We start from the raw sequence: 24,373 nt of genomic DNA, 5'->3' as shown, positions 1-24,373 counted from the left end.
GTGGCATGCAGCTTTCAAAGCGAATCGCAAATTGAAGGCAGCAGCGCGAACCGAAGCGACTGCGTGGAGGACGGGGGCCACGGCCACGCCACCATTTTCCGGTATTTTGATTTCGATTCGCATTAATTTACCCTTCGATTTGTGTTCATCTGCGGAAACATTTCAGTTCGCCATTTATGGAATAACCGAATAAAACACTCGAAAGTCCAATACGAGGAATTTGCTTCGAATTAAATTAAAAGTGCGACCGGAACGTAATTAAAGTCACTCAAAATGGCAATGGAATGGATTACTGCGATGGACAAACGGTGAGTAAAATGTGGAAAAGCAGCTTAGAATCATGAACATTGTATATATGAGGATGATTTCAAAATAATTTAGAAATGGGATAATAAACTAAGCCGAGAACTTTATCTACCTTTGAAATGCCTTTACGCCGAGACATTAGTGGATTATTTTTTGTCTGTTTATTTTTGCGGAATACTCTGCTCTAGTCCCCCGTGGCATAATTAAAACATCCAGTTGGAAAAACTCCCATTGCAATTATAAACTTTTGTTTAATGGAAATTACAAAATTTCAAACTTAAACTGAAACTTTCTCTCAGTCCAATTGGAGATGCCTACAAAATGCACAGTTTCTTAAATTTTCCAACAGATTTTCCGCTCGAGTGCACGAGTTTTTCCTCTGGCTTCTGGCGCTCGCTCCTTGTTTGCTCAAGAAGGACACACAAATACGGAGGGATACATGTACGTTTACTACGTGCAATGAAAAGCTCGACAAGAATTACAAACAGAGGAAAAACAGGAGGAAAACAAGATGGGAGGAAATCCAAAATGAAACATTTTTAATTGCTCACGTCATGCTCCCGACATTCATTTGTCAAGTGGCAGCAGCTGCCCCACTGAGGCAGCCTGACAAACGGCAATCCCCCACCGCCCCCTTCCAACTTCCAAATGCTGGACACAGCGTGCCATGAATTATTCGCTTTATTAAATCACCATTCCAATTCCCTTTCGAGTCGTTGAGATGTCACTTCCAATGCAATTATCATCAATTCATTTTGTGCCTAAATAGCAATCGAATCGAAGCTAAGCAAGAACCGTCCATCGTATTGGACGAGTATATGGGTATTTTTTCAAGCGTAAATGTAAATGGTCCTCAATTCGAGTTTCAATTCGAGAATCACTTGGTCGAGTGCCATTGTTAGCCTCCTGCCACCGACTGCTCGTCCCCTGGTCGGGCATTATATTACATTGCTGATGTCCAAGCGGGGCGTGTCCCCGGCCGCCCACACCATCAATCACGGCAAAGGGGCAATCTCTATGAATTTCATGCTCTGTCAACGCCTAAACGTTTCACCCACGTTCGGTATCGTCCGGGGATCGGTATCCACTCATATGACTGCGCCACAGCATCCACTCTGGGGAGCAGGAAAAAAAGGGGAGGTCAAGTGGCAAGGGTTTTGAGCGGATTGTTTGCCCTGTGCCTGGGGCAAATATTTGCAGTTCACTCCCCTCCCTCCTGTATGTCCCGCCCAAACAGGGCTTGCAGACTGCCTTGGAACCTGAATTTATAATCAGGCTTCTAACTCGGATTGCTCTCGGACTTTAAGGACTTGCCTTAACACACGAGTAATAATCTTTATTTCTTTTGGCTGGTAATTCGTATTATCAAGAGCGATCTGGGCTTAGCACACCTGCAGGACGGCGAAAGGTACAAGGACAGAGACAGAGACAGAGGCGGAGACGGACGCAGCACCTAGCTCACAGAGAATTCCACGCCAGAGGCAGAGTTAAGTGGCACTGCCAGACGGCAATTGATATTGATGGGGAATGCCGGCGAGAAGTCGGCACAAGTCGAGCCCACAGCTCCCACATTCATCATACGCAACGTGTGGTCGCCGCCAGGCACGACTGATAGGAGTACATGAATAGGACTCGGAGTTTGTATATTGTATGTAGATGGCTTTTAGGCTGATAAATCTCTCTTTGAGTGTGTCTGCTGCTGCTGCGGCAATTACAAAATTCCAGAAACTAAACTTTTAGGGCGTGTGCCTAAAAACCGCAAAGACCATTATAATAAACAAACGGGGCGTCCTGGGCGGCTGACTGCCAGACTATGTTGCGCCCCAACGCGCTTCCGGCAAACGGTTCTTGTTCTGGTTCTGCTGGTCCTCCACCTCCTCCTCCTCCTGTTTTCCTGGGGCACTTAGGCCATGACGGGGACTGTTTGGTTAACGACAAACCCCAGGAACGGGGCACTCGTGGCGCCTTGTCCTTGTCCTGCCCATGGCTTTCCCTGCCCGAATTGCCGCTTCTAATTTTACTGGCGAATGAATTATGTATGAGCCCCGGCAAGACAGGCGCTCGGTTACCTTCCACAGCCAGTCAGCAGGCAGCAGGCAGCGAAAAGTTTCTCTAAAGGCAGCCCAGGCCCAGGCCAAATGGAAGCCGCCCCCTCAATGCAGATGATGCCCTAGCGAATGCCGACTTATGTTTTATTTTTGATTTGCAGGAGCAGCCCCCGTCTCTCACAGTTTTATGAAATTTTTAATTAGACTGCAGCTGAGCAGAAAGACAGCAGGGACCCGGGCAATCCTTGGTGCTTTTGTGTAGTCCTCAATTGTTGAGTGTCCTCCATCTTAGTTCGATATTGCAGGAAGAGATTAGGGCTAATGGTTTTTCTTATAACCGAAGAGTCTCCAAAGCAAACACAATGGCCACGAAACGGGAGCCACACGGGAGGGAAGAAGGAATGGAGCAACAAGGCACAGCCCCTAGTAAAAACGAGGGGGAACGTTGTGAGTTGCTGCGGACACCGCAACTCTACAGTTATACCCGATACTAAGTCAGTATGGCTCTCCTCCGGCAGACGCCGCTAATATTGAACGACACGACAAAGAGTGCGTGCGAGAGAGACAGAAAATCAGTCTGAGCGTGACGTCGGGCGCTGCGTAGCCACTGCAAATTGATTTGTTGCTTTTGGCTATACAAATTATTCGATCTGATCCAGATTCCGCAACCGGATATATATAATCATTCTCTATGATTCTGCGTTTTTAGTTTTCTCGAATCTGCAATATTGTGGATGCAACAGATTTTCGTCCTTTGTGGGGGCGAAAGGGGGTGGGGCGAAATTCTGAGATATACGTTTTATAGTGAGATCCAACAGGAGTGTGGATACTAAATTTGGTTACTCTAGCGTTAATAGTCTTTGAGATTTGTGGATGCCCCAGATTTTCGTCCTTTGCGGGGGCGGAAGGAGGTGTGGTGAAATTTGGACACGAAACGGTCAAGGTCCGATATCACAGGAGTGTGGATACCAAATTCGGTTGCTCTGGCTCTTATAGGTTCTGAGATCCTTGAACTCATATTTTGCAATTGGCAAAACCGACTATGAAACCTGTGTGTTAGAGAGAGACAGAGCGAGAAAGAATGAAATTGTTTTCTTGATTCTGGCTATAATAATTATACGATTTGGTTCAGATTTTGCACTCTAGAAGATATAGTCATCTTCTACGATTCTACGTTTTTGGTTTTCTCGTATCGTCGAAATTGTGGATGCCACAGATTTTCGCTCTTTGTGGGGGCGGAAGTGGGCGGGGCAAAGTTTTGAAATATTCTTGGAGCAGTGACATATCACAGAAGTCTGGATCCAAAACATCGTTGCTCTAGCTCTTATAGTCTTTGAGCACTAGGCGCTGATGGGGGACGGACAGACGGACGGACGGACAGACGGACAGACAGACATGGCTCAATCGACTCGGCTATTAATGCTGATCAAGAATATATATGTATACTTTATGGGGTCGGAAACGGTTCCTTCTGGACGTTACACACATCCACTTTTACCACAAATCTAATATACCCCAATACTCATTTTGAGTACGGGTATAATAAACAGAAGTAAAGTAAATTTTAGGTCAACCGGAGATTGAAATACCCTTTCAGAAGTCATCCTATTATCTTTGGATAGTCGTCCATGAAAATGCTTTGAGACAGCTTGTATCGACTGAAGTAGAGATCTAAGATTGATTCTTTTCCGCTAGAGTAAGATAAACACTTGACTGCCAAATCTGGAATGTATCTGCCATAATTAGTTCTAGTTTGCCTTCACTTAGGGTATCCTGAAAAGAAACTTGTCTAAAAGTTCTCGCTCCGGCAATTAGATTTTGGCGCTGCTGGGTCTTTTCTTTTCCCTTTTTCTCTTTCCCTTGTTTTCTCTATATTTTTTGCGTGCCTTGGAAGCCAGTCACCATTTCCGGCTAGACTCTTCCCCAGACACGGACACTCTTATATTTATTTATGCATTTTTCAATTGACAGAAACACAGACGCATAGAGAGAAGGAGAGAGATATAGAAAGAGGGGAAGAGAAGCTGTGGCATTTGCATATTTAATTCGAGCACAAACCATACACAAATGACGTTGGAATTTTTAATTTCAGTTTATTGTTGGACAACTGCCCCTTCCCTTGGACCTTGGCCCTTGCCCTGTCCCTACCCCCACTGCTCTGGCTTTTTGTGTATATTCTTTATGATGGACGAACAAATCCAAGTGCAGTGCTTCGCATAGACCCAGGGAATTATAAATGGAAAATACTCAACTAGATTTTACTTTGAATTTCCCTCTGCTCGATTAGGTTCCATTGTTTGGCCGAGCTGAGGCAGAGCTTGGAAAGTGTCTAACAACTTGGCTCTGTCTCTTGGGCTTTCGTTTATTTGTAATTTTACAGAAATATTAACCTTCAACTTGCTTAAATTTTACTTGTAATATTTCTGCAGTCCTTGCGATCGCAACTTGCGTGATGTGGAGCTAATCTCGTGCCGCCTGCGTCGCGTGGAACCGCTTTGTCGCCTGCCCGGCTCGGCTCTCCAGCAGTTGGCCATGTGCGGGTTCTACGAGGACCTGGAGAAGGGCGTCACACGTAAGCGGCAGCACGAGTAGTGGCAGCTCGGATTAAATATGCAGGTTTATGAATTCCCACCATTTCTCCATCTCCTCCATCTTGCTTTCAGTTTTTCGCGCTGGCGAACAGGGACGCTTCTGGTATGCGGTCCTGGGCGGCTCACTGGAGGTTCGATACCATGCACACGCCGATGCCGATGGCAAGGTAAGTTCCGTTCCTTTCCGTTACTATCCTTTTCGTTTCTGAACGTAGGGCTTCCGTGCAACGCCCGGGCTGTGTGGGAAACAATATGTACAGCTCGAACAATATAATTGATAGCGATTATATGGCCTCCCTCCCCCCGCACACGTTGCATATCCGATGTAGTGGTATGCATGTTCAATATGGCTGGAGTCGACTGGCTGTCGTACGGGGGTTTGTACGGTCTAAGCCTGCCCTGGCTGTGGGTCCTTTATCCGTCGAAGCGAACAGTCGGTAAAGAGGAAACTGCTGACAACGGCGAATAGTCCGACATCCATCTGCAGCTACGCCTCCGGACCCACCGCCCCGTATCGTATTGGTTTGTGGCATTCAATTTTTTCCGCTTCGGTTTTCCCCCTCCTCTTCTTTCTGGCCATTGTGCTTGCCACAGCAGCATTAATTTCCGCCAGGATATTGGCCAGAAGGTTTTTTTTTCAGCCCACTCCTTGTGTGCTCGTTGCCCGGATTCGTTCCGAGAAGTGTCTGCTAATTGAAACGGTTCGAATTGGGTCTGAGGCTCTGGCCGAGTGGCTGCAATGGAAATTCGAGTATTTATGGTTAAGTGGGGCATTAATGGCCTGCAAAATGACCTCAACTTACTAACATGCCGGCCTGTGCTGGCCGTCTGTGGCCTTGGAAATGGGAAATGGGGAAATGCAACGAAATTTATTCGAGGGATGGCCCATAAAGGTATCCTTAAATTGAGTTGGAATGGGATTGGCTAAGCATATATTCTTATTCGCAAGAAAAGAACATTCTTAACTTTCTTTTCCCTTTCCCACTTGCCCCAACACGATGGCTTCCTGTTGCTATCGCCACTTGGATAACCCGATTTCCCCCTCATTTCGTTTAATATGCAACCACAAATCTGGTTTCTGCATAATTTGTCCAACTGATTTGCTTTTGTGGAAAACAAGATGTGGACTTGCCAGCGGGTAGCCAAAGCCTCTGGCAATTATAGCATAATAAATCAATTATTCGAACACAGCCGCAATGTACAAGACCGAGATCTATGGAACTGTTTTTGGGTTTGCTGTTGTTTTTGACACTTTGCGCCGCGAAGACGAGTTTAATGAATTCTTTTCGTGTTTGAGGTTGGCGTGCGACACGCAAAGCCCACTTTCCAGATCTGGCTAAATATAAATGCAGAAGGGAAAATCACAGTCCCACGGCGCGGCTCCCAATCCCTCAAAAACAAAGAAGCCGCCTATCAATAGCCACACAATTAATTTAAAGTGATTCAACGAGAGTGTGTTCATCAGAAAATATTGTATGAGTAGTAGTATTACAGCGTTTTTGGTCTGGCTCTAGCCGACCACAAACATGGCCGGATCCAATTAAAATGATTATATAATTTTGGCCGGAACGCCCTGCGCCGCCCCACCCCTTCCCTGACACCGACTGGACTGGCCATCAAACTAATGAAAATGCTTTGAAAACTGAAACTTAACCCACATATAATTAGCCATCATTAGGGGCAGGTGCAGGTGCAGGTGTAGCAGCGGCTTCCTCCGCACAAGTTTCGGGGCCGGCCACCCAGGGCGCCCCGAACGGGACGAGCATTTGAAGTTCAAGGAAAATCGTAGGTGTTGGAAGTCCAATATTTCTTGCTCCACAGCTTGAAGAAGTCGCTCCCATTGTTCGAGTTGAGAGTCATTTGTCGGGGGCTATATAGAACAGACATCGCTCACAGATATTGGAGTGGAGTGCAGAAGCCGCCACAAAGCCGCAAGCCGAATCCATTTGATTCGCAAGAGCAATTTCCGGCGAGGCATTTCGAAGCCGGAAGCATACGAGTTTTGGTCAAGAGCCGCCTGCCATAATCACCGAACACAAATCAAAGATACATATTGTGCTCTGACCTCATTCGAGATGCCACAGATGCGAGAGAATCTTGTGGCCCAGTTCACAAAACAAAACGTTTAGTTAGCTGCCAGAGAACAGATTTGAGTCTTCGAGACTTGGAGGCAATTTTGCCCCCAGTTTCGATGAGCATGATTTGCATATGAAGGAATCAGTCGAGAAACTTGGCCAAGGCAACGATTACAGCTATGTACGTCGTCTGGCCATTTCCTCTGCTCTAAGTTGAATCTAATCATTGCGGCAATTAAACACATTCACACCGGCAACTGGCATTTAATGTGGCAAATAAATCTGCAGGAAAGCCAAGTCAGTCGGATGAAATGAGCCGTCAGATGGGAGGGAAGCAGCCCAGTGCAGCGACGATGCCAAGTCGAGACCGGCCTGCCGCTACTTGAGACAGCACTGACAACAATTTGTCTCTTTTCATTTGGTTCTCTCCGTCTCCATTTCTCTTTCTATACGTCTCCCGCTATGACGTTGACCCATAACGATCATCATCATCAGCATCATCCTCCTCAGGTTCACAGAAATGTAAATTTAAACCGAAACAAGAAGGGGAAAAGCAGGGGAAGCACCGGGCTCTGCTCTCCCTGCTCTCCCTGCTCTTCCTGCTCTCGTTTCTGTTTGTTTTTCTGTCAAACAAGTTGGGCCGCTGCTGATCTGGGCAGCGACGCTGGCAGCGAAGTTGCCCACATATGCGCTTGTGCGCGACCAAAACGGAATGTATCTTTCGGATACACAGAAATTAATACGTGCTGAACACTTCAGCGGCACACAGCGCCAGCGCGATCGTTGCTCCAACTGCCAGAGGTTCGCATTGCGTCGGTTGGGTACGGTACGGTTCCGCGATTAAGCCGATACCTATATTGTATCTGAATCTGTTTCTGTGAGTTTACCTTTTGCAAAGCAATTGAAAATGGCTGCGTGGGCAGCGCCAAAAGATACGCGCGCGGGCGTTCGCCGAAGATTAAAATAAACCAGTTAAATTACGGGTATCTCGCCATAAACGGAATGGCTATATCTATACAAAAATAAAGTGTAAATAAATAAATAAATAAAGCCTGTTCCGAAAGCAAGTTTTGCAATTGTGATAAAAAATGATTACCTTCAGAGCGAAACAAACCAAACCAAAAGCAGCCGAAAGAAATTCCATTCAACAGCTGCCAGGCGTTCAAACCAAACAGGCAGTGGGGAAGGGAATAAAACGAGTAATGCCAACAATGGATGTTAATTCAAAAGGTGATTCCATTCATTAAAAGATACCCGAAAGGAATTCGGGTTAGTATTCGTCTTTGCCATACACATACATATGTATGTAAAGGACAGTGTATCAAGCAGTTAGCACTATCCCATCTAAATTAACATTTGAACTTAAGATACCATCGATAAGACCTAACCGATATAACCAGACTTAACCGATGTTTAAAAGACCTAACCGATAAGGGGTTATCGATACGGGAGTCGCGGTTGTTGGAAGTAGAAGCAGAAAGTTGAACAAAAAGTCGGAAGAACAGACTCATTAATTGCACATCTTAAATCATACACTTTGTACTCTTTTTCGAAAAACACTTTTAATAAACGATACATTATTATTAATCTTACATTTGGGGGCTCGTCCGCGTCGAATACAGAGCTCTGAGTGTGTAAAAAAGAAAAACAGAAGAAAGCAGAAGCTGATGCAAGAAGAAGATTGTTGAAAAGTTGTTAAAGTTGTTGTTTGTAGCTACATAAAGTTGTAAAGTTGTTGTTGGTGGCTATAAACATTAAACTGTTGTGAGCCTAACAGTAGACACGGAGTTTAATAAAAGATCGGTCGTTTAATTCGGTTGGAAAATTGTGAAATTCATTGTCGCGCCGCAGCGTCGCCTTGTCCGTGCGCAGTACGTACACAAGCAGAAAAAACACGCACAGACACGTTGTGTGTGATACACACTTATAAAAAGAAAAGACAAGCACTCGTCGGGTAAACAGACACAAGTCGAAAAGAGCCGCAAAATGATGCAAACACCGCCGCCGTTGCACTGGAAAGAGAGAGAGAAGGAAGAAGCTGTACCAGGAACGTCGCGCCCGAGTGCAAACGAGATGGAAGATTTAGAAAATGCAGAAAACAATACTGATGACAAGATTGATCAAATGATAAAGTTGCTAAGTTTGAAACTGCTTTGCGATGAGCAACGAGAAATGAAGATCGCTCCAGATAATTTTACAAAAGGTGTGAGCGATTGTGATGGAAAATCGGTTCCCATAGAAAAATGGTTTGAGATATTCGAAAAAAATGCCGACGCATATGAGCTTACTGAAAAGAAAAAGTATGTGCAGGCCAGAGGAAAAATGACCGGTGCAGCTAAGCTTTTCCTTGAAGCTGAATGCGTGTGCACCTATGAGGAACTCAAGAACGTATTATTGGATGAATTCACATGTAGCTACAACAGTGCAGACATTCATAAGCTGCTGCAAGAAAGAAAGAGGAAGAGTAGTGAGTCGATGCTCGAGTACTTGCTGCAGATGAGAAAAATAGCAGCAGTCGGACATGTTGGGCCTTGAAAGAAGAGTTCGATATCTATGATCATTTGAACATATCGGAGAAGAAGGGCAATAACGAACAGCATAAAACGAGTTTTAAGCAGCAAAGTGGGCAAAGCGGTAAAAAAGAATATTGCTATAACTGTGGATCAGGAGAACACAAACGCAAAGACTGCAAAGCCGAAACAAAGTGTTTTACGTGCAATCAGAATGGTCACATTTCGCGTAACTGTCCTTATGAAGCTGATAAAGTTGATAAAGTTCGCGTCATTTTGGACCGCAGTCGCATGAAAAAATTCAAATAAACGGCATTGTTGTTGACTGTCTTGTGGATACAGGGTCAGATGTAACCATAATCAAAGAGAGTATGTTGAAGACCATGAAAAACGTTAAACTTTTGAAGTGCACAACTATGTTAATGCAGAAGTTACCGTGGATAAGTTGCAGACCACACAGAAGTTTTTAGTAGTCCCCAGTAGCCAGATTGATTTCGACGCACTTTTGGGGCATGATTTCATTAAAAAGTTCCGTTTCGTCGCTGATATGCAAGGATACACGTTTTTGAAGCATGACGCAGATCCTGTGCCAACAGATGAGCATGCTCTTATATATAATGTAACTGAAGAGTCATCCTTTGTAGCTCCGCCGCATTATCGAAAAGACGTTGAACAGATGATAAGAAACAGTTACCAAATGCCCACAGAAGTTGCAAAGCAGTCTCCAATCCAACTGAAGATAGTTCCCGACGTAGTAATCAAGCCGTTTCATCACTCACCGAGTCGTTTATCAACAGACGAAGCCAGTGCCGTAAAGAAGCAAGTCGAAGAATGGATCGAGCAAGGAATCGTGCGCAAGTCGTCTTCAAATGTAGCGAGCAGAGTTGTCGTCGTGAAGAAAAAAGATGGTACACTTAGAGTTTGCGTAGACTACAGGAAGTTAAACAGCATGGTATTGCTGGACTGCTTCCCAGTCCAGATCATGGAGGAAGTCTTGGAAAAGCTGCAGTCGGCTAAGTGGTTTACCATAATGGACCTTGAAAACGGATTTTTCCATGTGCCTATGGAAGAACAAAGCAAGTCGTATACGGCCTTCGTCACAAAGGAGGGATTATTCGAGTTTAATAAAGCGCCTTTCGGATTCAAGAACTCGCCAGCTGCGTTCATTCGGTTCGTAAGCTATATTTTTCAAGAATTAATCAACTCTGACATTATGCAGCTTTATATGGACGACATAATTGTTTACGCCGCGTCGCACGAGGTATCCATGAGGAAGACGAAGTTGGTCCTGAAGACAGCTGCGCAGTTTGGCCTAAAGATCAAGTGGAAGAAATGTAGCTTCATGCAGCCACGCATTAGCTTTCTGGGCCATATCATTGAGGACGGGAGAATCTGGCCCGGCAAAGAGAAGACAGCAGCTGTCAGTCGGTTTGCTACGCCCAAAGATATTAAAGCAGTTCAAGCATTTCTGGGACTCACAGGCTTTTTCAGAAAGTTCATCCCTGGCTATGCACAAGTTGCCCGGCCGCTCACGAATCTACTCAGGAAGAAAGCAGTTTTCAACATTGGCGAAGCAGAGCAACAATCGCTACAAACCTTAAAGAATCTGCTTGTAATCGCACCTGTATTACATTTATTCTCACGAGAAGCTCCACACGGATGCATCCAAAGAAGGTTTCGGAGCAGTTTTGTTGCAGCAGTTTGATGGCAATTTCCACCCGATTTACTATTGGAGTAAAAAGACTACACAAGCCGAGTCCAAACGTCACAGTTACTATTTGGAGGTCAAAGCTGCATACCTCGCACTCACTATCTGTTGGGGATCAAATTTGATCTTGCCACTGACTGTGCGGTGTTTAAGCAGACAACAACGAAAGCAGATATACCCAGAGAAGTTTCCCAGTGGATTCTGTATATGGAGGACTTTACATTCAAAGCAGTACACCGCCCAGGGGACAGAATGAGACACGTGGACTGTCTCAGTCGTTTTCCGCAGACATGCATGTTCGTGACGACGGAGCTAACAGCTCGGATAAAGAAAGCACAGCAGGATGACGATTTCATCAAAGCCACAGTTGAGATCCTGAAGCAGCACCCATATCAAGACTACAAGCTTAAAGGAGGTCTTCTCTTCAAATCTGTAAATGGCAATGACGTATTGGTGGTTCCAAGGCTGATGGAAAGGGAAATCATTCAAGGATCGCATGAAGTTGGTCATTTCTCCACAGCGAAGACAATGCACTCAGTTCAGCAGCAATACTGGATTCCGCACCTTGAACGGAAAGTAAATAAGTTGATTACTAATTTCATCAGTAGTATAATTTTCAGCAAAAATTTGGGCAAACAAGAAGGCTATCTTCATTGCATTGACAAGGGTGACACACCACTATACACGCTGCACGTTGATCATTTGGGACCAATGGATGCGACAGCCAAGCAATACAAGTACATTTTTGCTGTCGTAGATGCATTCTCCAAGTTTGTGTGGCTGTTCCCAACTAAGTCAACAGGTCACGAAGAAGTTGTGAAGAGGCTGAGAGATTGGTCATTTGTGTTTGGTTTTCCCAAGCGCATAGTCAGCGACAGAGGAGCAGCGTTTACATCCAACGCATTCAGCGAGTTTCTCAACGAGAACAAAGTCGAACATGTGTGTACAACGACAGGTGTGGCGAGAGGCAACGGTCAGATTGAGCGGGTGAACCGTTCAATTTTGGGTATCATCGCAAAGCTCTCAGCTCAGGAGTCAACGAAGTGGTACAAGCATGTGCCACAGGTCCAGATGGCGATTAATTCGCATGTGCATTCTACGTTGAAGTCGTCGCCATTCGAGGTCATGTTTGGGACAAAGATGCACAGACAAGCTGAAAGTCGACTATTGGAGGTGCTCAACGAGGAGTTGGTTACGCAGTTTAACAACGAGCGCCAAGAACTGCGTGACCAAGCGAAACAAAACATTCAGAAGGCGCAAGAGGTGTACAAGCGCTATTATGATAAAAAACGACGACCTGAGCACGGCTACAGACTAGGAGACATGGTCGCGATCAAGAGGACGCAGTTCGTCGCAGGACGCAAGTTGGCCAGCGAGTATCTAGGCCCATATGAAGTCACCAAGGTAAAGCGGAACGGTCGCTACGACGTCAGAAAGGTTGCTCAAGTCGAGGGGCCAAATATAAAAAAAACGAGCAGTGACAATATGAAGCTATGGCGTTTTGTCTCAGAGAACGATGATATACTATCATCTGGGACAGATGAAGATGAGCAGGAGGGCCGAATGTAAAGGACAGTGTATCAAGCAGTTAGCACTATCCCATCTAAATTAACATTTGAACTTAAGATACCATCGATAAGACCTAACCGATATAACCAGACTTAACCGATGTTTAAAAGACCTAACCGATAAGGGGTTATCGATACGGGAGTCGGTTGTTGGAAGTAGAAGCAGAAAGTTGAACAAAAAGTCGGAAGAACAGACTCATTAATTGCACATCTTAAATCATACACTTTGTACTCTTTTTCGAAAAACACTTTTAATAAACGATACATTATTATTAATCTTACATGTATATACACATGTATGTAAATACATATAGTGCTCTGGGTTCTTATCTGCGGTGTGGCTTCTTATCTGTTTCCGAATGCGGCTGACAACTGAGATACAACTGCGTTAATGCCATACGGCGATCGCGAATCCGAATTCGAATCAGAACCCAAGAACGGGTACCGGTGTGTGCATTCCACCTGATTATTGCCCCAGACCCAGTCCAGTCCATCACGCCTCATTTCTCGCATCATCAATATGCATACATTTGAAATCTTTGGTAAATCGCATAAATAATGGCTGAGTGGAAACGATTTGCATAATTGATTAAAACATTTGCAAACGACTGAACAGGACCAGACAGCAGACAGCAGATGGACCACTTTCGACAGCCATGGAGCCATCAAATCAATCGATTGGATCCAAAATAAATAAATACAAATATAACCACAAAATAAAAGGCAGAGTGGATGCGAACTGAATTGCCATCGAGAGATGATTGATGATTGAGGGTGCTCTACAGGTTAGCCAAGAGCCAATAAAGTGCATAAATGAATACCCAAGGAGCAGAAGACCAGAAGAGCAGAAGAGTAGGGGCATCATTATAATAAATGCAGATGAAATATTGATATTGCCCCTGATGAAGAGATTTGCCCACAACAATCAAACACGAATGTATCTTTTGGAGTTGGTTGATTACTCCAAACCAGAAGGAAACTTTGATGTAATCTAATTGGCTCTCCACAGGCCCTCGAGGCATGCTGCAGCCTGCGCTGGGAATAGGGTTAGATGCCACAACCTTGACAAAGGTCAAAAGAGAGTCTTCGACTGCACGGAACACACCCAACCCAACACTCACATCAAATGCTAATAACGCTCATGTTTTTATACATTTTATGGATCAATAAGTTCGGCGGCGTGCGTGCCACACAGGCAGCACGGGCAACAGAAAAAACGAACACCTTCTCCAGAGATCAAGGCGCTTTTGATAATCTTTAACAGCTGTAGAGTGTGCGTGGGAGGATGGCTCTATAAACAGATATGCACACACTATGAGCATAAAGGTGTATCTCATTTATTTACGAGATTGCGGCATCCATTTCCATTCACTGCCATTCTGGGGTGAGTCCCCCCGCCCACTCTTCTTTCTGGCATTTTGAAAGTTTTTCCAGCTGACAAAAAGTTGAGACCATTTCGGCAATTTACATGAGCATAAAAAAGTTTGTAATTAAATAAGTTCAAAATGGTAAATGTACCATAAAAACGTGTATTATCTCCACTTGAGTTGGGAAATTGAGTTTTCCCTTTGATAATGACATGATAATTTAATTATCATACCTACAGTTGAGTCCTACTCATCTATCATGCCCCAATGGAGCATGGAGGAATATCTATGTATATTTGCTTTATTAGATAAACTTGAATGGGGAGTTCGTGGAAAGCATTCGTGAAATTCCATCAAAATTCTCAAATTATGCAAATATTTCTGCTGATAAGGTGATAAAGAACAGCGCACACAGAGATACACACACACACATTTACACACAAAATCAAACCCAAATGCAAACAAATTACGGGGAAAGTAAAGAAGCAGGGGCTAGAGATAGAGGATGGGGATGGTAGATTGTAGATGGTGGGACGTGCTTGTCGTAAAGCCGTTCACGCTAAAAAAATCCAAACGAGCCAAATATGAGAAATCACCTACACTGGATAATTTTTGCGGATATTTGCACACTCTTACTAAAGGTATACTAAGTATGGGAGAAATCGAACAAACTATTCATTTACACAAAGTTCCTTTTCTTCGGAACATTCTCTCAAGTAAAAATCATCATTTGATTCATTCCTAAAGAAGAATTATTAGTTTCAAATATTTATTTGAAGAAAGAACTTTTAAGGACACAATATAACAAATGCAATGTGATATATATGGGATAAATGGGATATATTGGAAATAAATAAATAGATACATCTCAAAGTACCATAGAATCTGTGGGAGCGTGGAACAGAGTGTTTCCAGCTTCGACTGGACTCTCGACCTTTCTTGATACTCCTTTGGCAAATGGAGAATATTTTTAGCGTTCGACTCGGCCTCCATTTGTAGGCAACAGCAACAGAAACATCTCCAGACCGAGGGGCGTTTTGAAATGTTGTTCTGTTGCTGCCCGCTTGCCATGGCAATAAGCTTAATGGCAGCATTTGATGTCGATTACCATAAATAATATGTTGGGGAAGAGATAAAAACTCGGAATACATGACTCCACAGACAGAATGCGTTGAATTAGCCAACCGAGACACAGACACAGACACAGCCCGAGAGTCGCCTTGCCCCAGACACTTGTGGCAGAGTCGCCAAGTTCATTCCTGGAGGAAGATGAAATCTTTCTTTCCTTTTCCGCTTAGCTTATCGCAGTGCAAATTAGAAAAGCGAATTTCTCTTTCCAAGGCACTGGCACTGGCACTGGCTCTTGTTTTTTCGCCACATAAAACTTTATGCAGCGAACAAAATCAATATTTGCACAATGAAGAATTTTTCAATTTGATTGCGAATGGTTGGAGATCTCTCTGACGTTCGTGTGTTTTTCCTGCCTTTTGGGGGTATTCTTGATTTGCTTTTTTCAACTTTTCCATACAAAAAACGAGGGGGAACGTTGTGAGTTGCTGCGGACACCGTAACTCTACGGTTATACCCGATACTAAGTCACTATGGCTCTCCTCCAGCAGACGCCGCTAATATTAAACGGCACGACAAAGAGTGCGTGCGAGAGAGACAGAAAATCAGTCTGAGCGTGACGTCGGGCGCTGCGTAGCCACTGCAAATTGATTTGTTCCTATTGGCTATAAAAATAAACTGATCTGATCCAGATTCAGCAATCTGATAGATATGGTCATTATCTATGATTCTGCGTTTTTAGTTTTCTCGAATGTGCAATATTGTGGATGCAACAGACTTTCGTCCTTTGTGTGGGCGGAAGAGGGTGGGGCGAAATTTTGAGATACACGTTTTATAGTAAGATCTAACAGGAGTGCGGATACCAAATTTGGTTACTCTAGCCTTAATAGTCTCTGAGATTTTTGAATATCCCCAGATTTTCGTCCTTTGCGGGGGCGGAAGGGGGTGTGGCGAAATTTTGAAACAAACTCGTCTCGGTCCGATATATTAGGAGTGTGGATACCAAATTTGGTTGCTCTAGCTTTTGTAGTTTTTGAGATCTAGGCGCTAATGTTTTACTCTAAGCAAAGCCGCCTATGCTACGTGTGTGTTAGAGAGAGACAGGGCGAGAAAAAATGAAATTGTTTTCTTGATGCTGGCTATAATAATAATACGATCCAATTCAGATTCCGCAGTCTTAAAGATATGGTCATTCTCTACAATTCTACGTTTTTGGTTTTCTCATATCTTTTGGACGGATAACGTCCAAAAGGAATCGTTTCCGACCCCATAAAGTATATATATTCTTGATCAGCATCAATAGGCGAGTCGATTCAGCCATGTCTGTCTGTCCGTCTGTCTGTCCGTCCGTCTGTCCGTCCCCTTCAGCGCCTAGTGCTCAAAGACTATAAGAGCGAGAGCAACGATGTTTTGGATCCAGACTTCTGTGATATGTCACTGCTACAAGAATATTTCAAAACTTTGCCCCGCCCACTTCCGCCCCCACAAAAGGCGAAAATCTGTGGCATCCACAATTTCGACGATACGAGAAAACTAAAAACGCAGAATCGTAGAAGATGACTATATCTTCTAGAGTGCAAAATCTGAACCAGATCGTATAATTATTATAGCCAGAGTCAAGAAAACAATTTCATTTTTTCTCGCCCTGTCTCTCTCTAACACACACGTAGCATAGCCGGCTTTGCTTAGAGTAAAACATTAGCGCCTAGATCTCAGAGACTATAAAAGCTAGAGCAACCAAATTTGGTATCCACACTTCTAATATATCGGAACGAACGTTCCCCCTCGTTTTTATACCCGATACTCAAAAAGAGTATTGGGGTATGTCGGGTCAAGCAGCTTAAATATTTTAAATTATTGCCAGTGGTGCGGCCCAAAGGAAATGCATTTTGGTGTTGTCGTTTTCAATGCCCCCACTGCAAAGATCATTTGCTACCGCATATGCGCCTGCAGCGGAATTCTTTCGTCTCCTTATGTCGCAATCTCTCGGACTCGGCTTAACAGCGTCCCCGAGCAGCTCTAACGCTCTCGGGCTATCATACGCTCTCGCTCGCGTCTAAGCTTGCTGCATAGGGCCCGGCAATTTGGCCCGTCAGCCCTTGCATGGGCAGTCTTGAGCTAATCGTCGCAGCTATTAGACTAACATCCTCGCATCAATCGTTCGCCCCAATCATCCCCATATGTACATACGCGATAAGTTGGTTTACATATGCAAATAAATTGTGAATTATAAACAGCCTCTCGACTTTCATTAACTTCAAATTGCAACAGTTGTTAAAAACGCTTAATAGCTTAACATTTGGTGACCCCGACGTGATTGTGCAATAAATAATCCATCAGTGCAATCACAAACTAATATAGCATTCAAAGATCATAACTAATTGCCATCTCAACCAGTGTCATCGACCACATAAGTTATCCATACATATATACACCGGCCTCCCTTGCATATTCGGTAGTGCACGGAGCTGTTGGCTTGCGCTTCTCTTTTCGGTCATCTTCCCGCAATAAACGTTTCTTACACCGGTCGCCTTTGTATATACAGTTCGTACATAGCTGTTCGCTTGCTGGGCTCGGTTCTTGTCGTCTATTGCTCGTGTTACTCTTTGCGATCATCTTCCCGCTAGAGACGTTGGTCTTTCTGCTAACGCTTGTAGTGGCCAGTTGTGACTCTAAAACTCCAGAGAACAGCTTGGGAAGTACGGCCCTCGCGTTTAACATTAACTCTTCCCTTTCCAAAAACAAGATAAGAGATCAATTACAAGAGAGCAGTAGTTAAAGCTTCCATTGAAGAGCTTAATGTCTAATTTAGAGAAGCAGCGTGGATCTGTGGGAGTTGTGTTTTAAAGCTTTACTAGAAATCATACGATTACTCCGTTAGTCGTGGAAGCTACATATGTGTAAGCTTTGCTTAGCATCGTACGAGTACTCCGTTATCTAGGGAAGCAAGGTGTAAGCTTTGTCTAAAGTCGTACGATTACCCCGTTGGTTGTGGAAGGTAAAGTTCCGATCTTAAGGGCTAATGCAAGTAATAGAACTTCTGGCTAGATCATTGCTATAGTGAAGCTGTACGAATTCGGATGTGTCTTTTTATACAAATATATATATCCAAGTGAATTTGAAAACGTTGTGCAATCAAACACGTGCCAAGTAAATTGAAGTTCTGGAGGACTGCATTATTCCTTTTGGATTAAGAAAAATAAAAGGTATTTGGACCTTACAATAGTGACACAGCTTTAACAGTCACGTATCATAGGGCTGAAAATCTTACTACGTTGGACACTGGGAAAGAAAAACCAATTGACCCCCCTCCAAGAACGAGGTCGTCAAAGTCCATCGATTTCTTAGTAGATCTGGGAAAGACCTCGGATTTCCCAGGAACCAGCATCTACATAAACCAACGATAACTACAACCAAATAAACCAGAAAGAGCCGTCCGAAGATATACTAGAGTGAAACCCGAAGTTATGTGGATGCATACTTGAGCTGAAGTACATTTTGGAGTAAGACGAGAAGAATGGTTTTCTTGCGAATTCGGAGAAACTAATATGCCGCACTCGTCACCCTTCTCGCTTATGAATCAAGCGCGCGGCTAAGGCTATCGCATGTAGTTCTTCGCAGTGTGTGGAGTGGTTCTCAAACTGTGAAAATAAAACATTATTCTGCGGCGATCCACACTGTCGTTTAATAGTCGTCGTGTGAAAATGTACCAAAGTATTAGATTTATGAGATTTTCCATTTATTAAAGATTAGGCTACGCACTAACTATTTTTGTATTGTATAGATTTAAAGAAAAAAAAAAAAAAAAAAACCAATAACCAAAAAAAACCTCGAGAGTTGTCTTCCTCCCAAAGGAAGGAAAGTGCAGCCATGCGAGTCCCAAGGACTATAGACCGATAAGCCTTACCTCCTTTATATTAAAAACGCTAGAAAAGCTGCTGGACTTACACATCAGGAATGAGGTAGGGGGACTGATGTCAACCAACCAGCATGCCTATACTAAAGGGAAATCGGTGGAGACCGCACTACATTCGGTAGTAGCTACCATTGAGAAAGCCCTTCACAATAAAAAGTATGCACTGGGAGTATTCGTGGACATCTCCGGAGCATTCAACAACGTGGCTACGGAAGCAATAACAAATTGCCTGGTAGCAACTAATACACACCCAGCAATCAACCTGTGGATAAGGAACCTCCTAGGTTGCAGACGGGTGCAATCAGAGTGGGGCACCGCTTCCATGGTGAAAGAGGCACACAGAGGCACACCCCAGGGTGGAGTCCTGTCGCCCCTCCTGTGGAATCTGGTGGTCGACGACCTCATCAAGAGATACGAAAGGAAGGCCCCAATAATAACAGCTTATGCGGACGACATAAGCATACTTATTACGGGTGTTTGCCCATCGACCCTCAGCTCCCTAATGCAACGAACACTCAGGGAGATACGCGAGTGGGCGGAAGAAGTAGGACTCAGTATCAACGCGGACAAGACGGACCTCATCCTCTTTACCAAGAGGTACAAGGTACCGATATGGACCCCCCCGAAGATCAATCAAACTAGGCTAACCCCAAAAACACAAGTCAAATACCTGGGCACAGTACTGGATAGTAAACTGGCATGGAAACCCAATGTATTGGAAAGGGTGAAGAAGGCCACCATTGCGCTTTATGCATCCAAGAAGATGCTCAGCAGCACATGGGGCCTATCTCCGGCTCTGATGCATTGGATTTACATCTCGGTGGTGCGACCAACTCTGCTGTATGGAGTCTTAGTGTGGTGGCAAGCTACTGGAAAGAAAACGTATCATAAGCTTATGGAAAGGACTCAGCGACAGGCTTTGCTCTGTATTACAGGGGCGCTGAGGTCAACCCCAACAAAAGCACTCGAAACCCTACTTGGAATCGAACCCCTAGACATCCACGCCCGTCTGACTGCAGGAAAGGCAGCACAACGCCTCATCGCTTCAGGAAATATGTCGCCACAAGAATACGGGCATAGTTCAATTGGAAGGGAAATGAACAGATCAACTGATTACATGACCCCCCAAACATGCCTCGACGTAAAAACAACTGCATCCTTGGACCTGAAGACTGGAAAATCGGAAGAGACCAAACGGAGCACCTCAATATATATACGGACGGCTCCAAGATGGACGGAGGAGTAGGAGCGGGCCTATACTGTACAGACCCTGAGATAAGGCTGTCATATAAGCTACCGGACCATTGTAGCATATTCCAGGCAGAGGTTTTTGCCATCAGGAAAGCAGCAGAAGTCGCTCTTCTCACTGAAAGAGCACACGATGCGGTCAACCTATTCGTCGACAGCCAAGCGGCGATAAGATCCATGCAGTCGTCCGCAGTCAGTTCCAGAAATGTCTTGGCGAGCAGGGAGGCACTAGATACCCTAAACACGACAAAGTCAGTGCGGATCTACTGGATTCCCAGCCACCAGGGCATCGAAGGGAACGAGACGGCGGACGTACTAGCTAAGGAAGGCGTCGGGCTGGCGAATACGAGAACCGAGAACGTGCCTGTCTCCCTCAGAACGCTGCAAAGCGATCTAGAAAAGCAGGCCGGATCACAAACCGAATGTAGGTGGAGGAGTACCACCGCCTGCAGAACCTCGAAAATCATGTGCAAGGAACGCAATGACAAACTCAGCCACTACCTGCTGCACCTACCACGGAAGGACTGCAGATTATTAGTGGGAATATTAACGGGCCATTGCCTGGCTGCGGCGCATGCAACAAAGCTAGGCATCACAAACAGAGACAGTTGTAGGAAATGTGACGAACCTGGGGCAACCGAAACCCTGGAACATCTCATCTGCAACTGTCCTGCTCTCTTAAGGGCAAGGAGGAAGTACCTGGGCGCCCCAGTGCTGGCATCACTGGAAGATGCCTCCAAGAGGACGCCACAGCAACTACTGGCCTATGCGAAAAATACCTCGATCCTCGAGGACTTCAAAACCCACTAAACACTGCCGCGACGGTTCATACCCCCCCCCCCCCCCCCCCCCCCCCCCCCCCCCCCCCCCCCCCCCCCCCCCCCCCGCCCCCCTATCCGGACAACTAAGGGCCATACTGGCCTATGTGGGGCCCCCTCTGAGGGCCGTCCGGGTCAACCTAACCTAACCTAATAATGTATATAATTACCCATAATTAGAAATTAGCGCAAATGAAAACCACATTTTTTTAAGATCAGCCGTTGAGTGGCAAATCGTCGTCGTACGGGTATGGGAATGGAAAGAAAATCGGTGTTTCATCCGAATTAGAAGTGAAGACCTGTATATTCATAATTTTTCTCCCTTCCTCAGAATATGTTCCTACGTCGCCCCTTGAGCTCAACGGACACGCCGGATAATTCGTATAAAGTATGAGTGAGTTACGAACTTCCTTAAACGGAATTCTCGAGTATTTTCGAAATATATATCTGTCTTATAAAACTTCTATTCAGGTATATAAAACAACCATAGCCGTGCCATAATTAAAGTTATATAATTATCATATTTTTCTCTTCTTTCCAATTTAATTTCTTTTACGCCATATTCTCTACACATAAGTCCTATATACATATACACATATAACTAGGTATAACTTGCTACTATTTCCTCCTTCTTTATTTAATTACTTTATGCTAAGTTTATACTTATCTGGAAAACCATGAAGTCCAAACTCTTGAATTTTGAATTATTAAATAATAATTAGTAGATAATAATGGAACATTAAACTTTTCGTGTTTGGGTTATGCTGTCGATTAAACGGCATACTAAAGGTAGGGAGGGTAGAGAAGGGGTCAAAGTCATCTGAGTTCCCCAAGAGCGACGGAATATAGCCTGACTATTTGTCGGTAGTCGATTAACCAGTTAGTAAAAATTCCCATTCTTTTCTTTTTGATTTCTTTTGTAGAGTTCCTTTTGAACATTAATTCAAGTGTACCTAAAACATCTTTGCGAATGTGTTCGTATAGCAGATAGGAGAGTAGGAAAGATCCCACGACATTCCGGCGAGCTAGTTAGAGCATAGCTAGAGGTACACGTTCCGAAATCCGTCAAAAAAAGTATGTACAACCTCCATCCGTACATACAATCTCACACCTCTACGAATATGAATTTCTGGCACATTACACGCTGCCGCTACCATGGAAATTAATGCTGCTAACGAAATTCCAATGACCAGTGAGCAAAACAGGGTGTCTTTTTTGAAGCTTAAGTCAACGGAATTATGCGAGAAAATGAAAAGGTTAGCTACCGCTTGGCAGAATGAGTCGTCAGACTGTGACTACTACATGCTCGTGGTAAAGCAAGAGCAAGTTGAGAAGTTGATCAGCAAATTTGAGATGTTTCACGTCGAGCTTGAGGAATTGGATCGAAGCGAAATTCACAGTGGTTTGTGTGACATTTTTGAGTCACTTGCAAGCTCGCTGAAGGCGGCGATTATGAGGGAAATGGCTAAGAGTAGCGGCCGCATGCCGTTTCATTCTACCTTGGCTGGAGGAAATACTACTGTTGAGTTTGCCGACTCGCAATTGCCGACGTTTAGCGGCGGGTATGCGAACTGGACGGACTTTTATTCAATGTTTGCCACCATCATCGACAGCCATCCGGACTTAACAAACATAGAAAAGCTCCAGCATTTGCGTTCCTGTCTGCGGGATTCGGCATTGGAGACTGTTCGGTCGCTGGAAATCTCAGATGGAAATTATGCTGTGGCATTAGATTTGTTGGAAAACAGATTCAATAATCGGCGATTGATCTTTCAGGCACACATCAATGAGATCTTGGCGCTCCATGCTGTGGAACCTGGGTCAGTGGTCATGCTTCGGGAGCTTTCAGACAAGTTCAATTCACATATGCGCGCGCTCCAGGGTTTGGGCACCACTGAGCAGATCGCAGGATGCATCGTCGTGCAGGAACTCCTCCGAAAACTTGATCCAGCGAGCCAAGAGAAGTGGGAGGAACGATTCAACGACCCCGCATTCGCAAACTTAATTCCGTCGTGGGAATCTGTGGCCTCGTTCTTGGAGCAGCGATGCAGATCATTGGAGACGATGGACTTTTCTATGGCAAGCTAGAAAGCATAATAATTCTAGGTCCACATTGGTTACAACGAACCAAATCGTAGCACGCTGCGCACTGTGCTACGATGGTGCTCACGAGGTCCAGCACTGCCAGAAGTTTAAAGCGCTGTCCCCCACAAATCGCCATAAAGAAGCCAAGCGGCTTTCGTTGTGTATAAATTGTCTCAGAACAGGGCATCGATTACTTCAGTGCACCTCGAGCAACTGTCGTACCTGCGGGGGTAGACACCATACCCTCCTTCATTTTGGTAGCCCTGAAGATACCGCAGTCCAAGGGAAATCAGCGCCGTATACTCCATCTCAGTCTGCACTGTCTGAGTCTACGCCGTCAGAGCATACCACTGCGCCCTCTACTTCAGCGTCTACCTCGTCTGCCCTTATTGCCCAAGATCTCAGGAATGGTGTTGTTTTACTTGCCACGGCCACGGTCTTAGTCAAAAATCGTTCCGGAGTTTTAGTTCCCTGCCGAGCGTTGCTGGATTCCGGCTCCCAGTTGCATCTAATAACTTCTCGTTTCGCGAATCAGCTTCAGCTTCGAAAAATGAAATCATCGACTGCAGTCTCGGGAATAGGCGACTCTAGCTTCGTCACGGATGGATTTTCAATCAACGTTAGCCTGCACTCTCGCTCATCGGATTAATCAACTCTCATCACTGCCATTGTAGCCTCTAGCATAACCGATCGACAGCCAAGCTTTGGAATTTACACTCAAAACTGGAACATTCCATCTAACATACCACTAGCTGATCCGGAGTTTTATAAGCCGCAGCGCGTCGATCTGCTAATTGGCGCAAGTCTGGTTTTCGAGCTCCTGTGTGTTGGTCAGGTCAAGCTACTGCCAGGATTTCCTTCAATTCAGAAAACGCGCTTGGGATGGGTCGTGTCTGGAAGTTGTTCGCGTTCAAAAGGTTCCTCGTTGATGGTCTTTTGCGCTCGGGCCGTAGCTGCTGAGGATAATAGTCCAGAGGATCGGCTTGAGGTGCTTCTTCGGAGGTTTTGGGAGGTAGAAAATTGCATCGAACCAATAATAAAGTCTACCAAAGAAGAGCTAGATTG

At 44.8% G+C, this 24,373-nt stretch overlaps 1 pseudogene; it reads left to right on the top strand.

The window, feature by feature from the left end:
* Positions 1-273: 273 nt before the first annotated feature.
* The window catches only part of LOC117185773, a 111,344-nt pseudogene continuing 87,244 nt past the window's right edge, over positions 274-24,373 (top strand).

The sequence above is a fragment of the Drosophila miranda genome, assembly GCF_003369915.1.
Source record: "Drosophila miranda strain MSH22 chromosome Y unlocalized genomic scaffold, D.miranda_PacBio2.1 Contig_Y1_pilon, whole genome shotgun sequence".
Taxonomy (NCBI): Eukaryota; Metazoa; Arthropoda; class Insecta; order Diptera; family Drosophilidae; genus Drosophila; species Drosophila miranda.
This window is presented reverse-complemented; position numbering and strand designations above follow the sequence as displayed.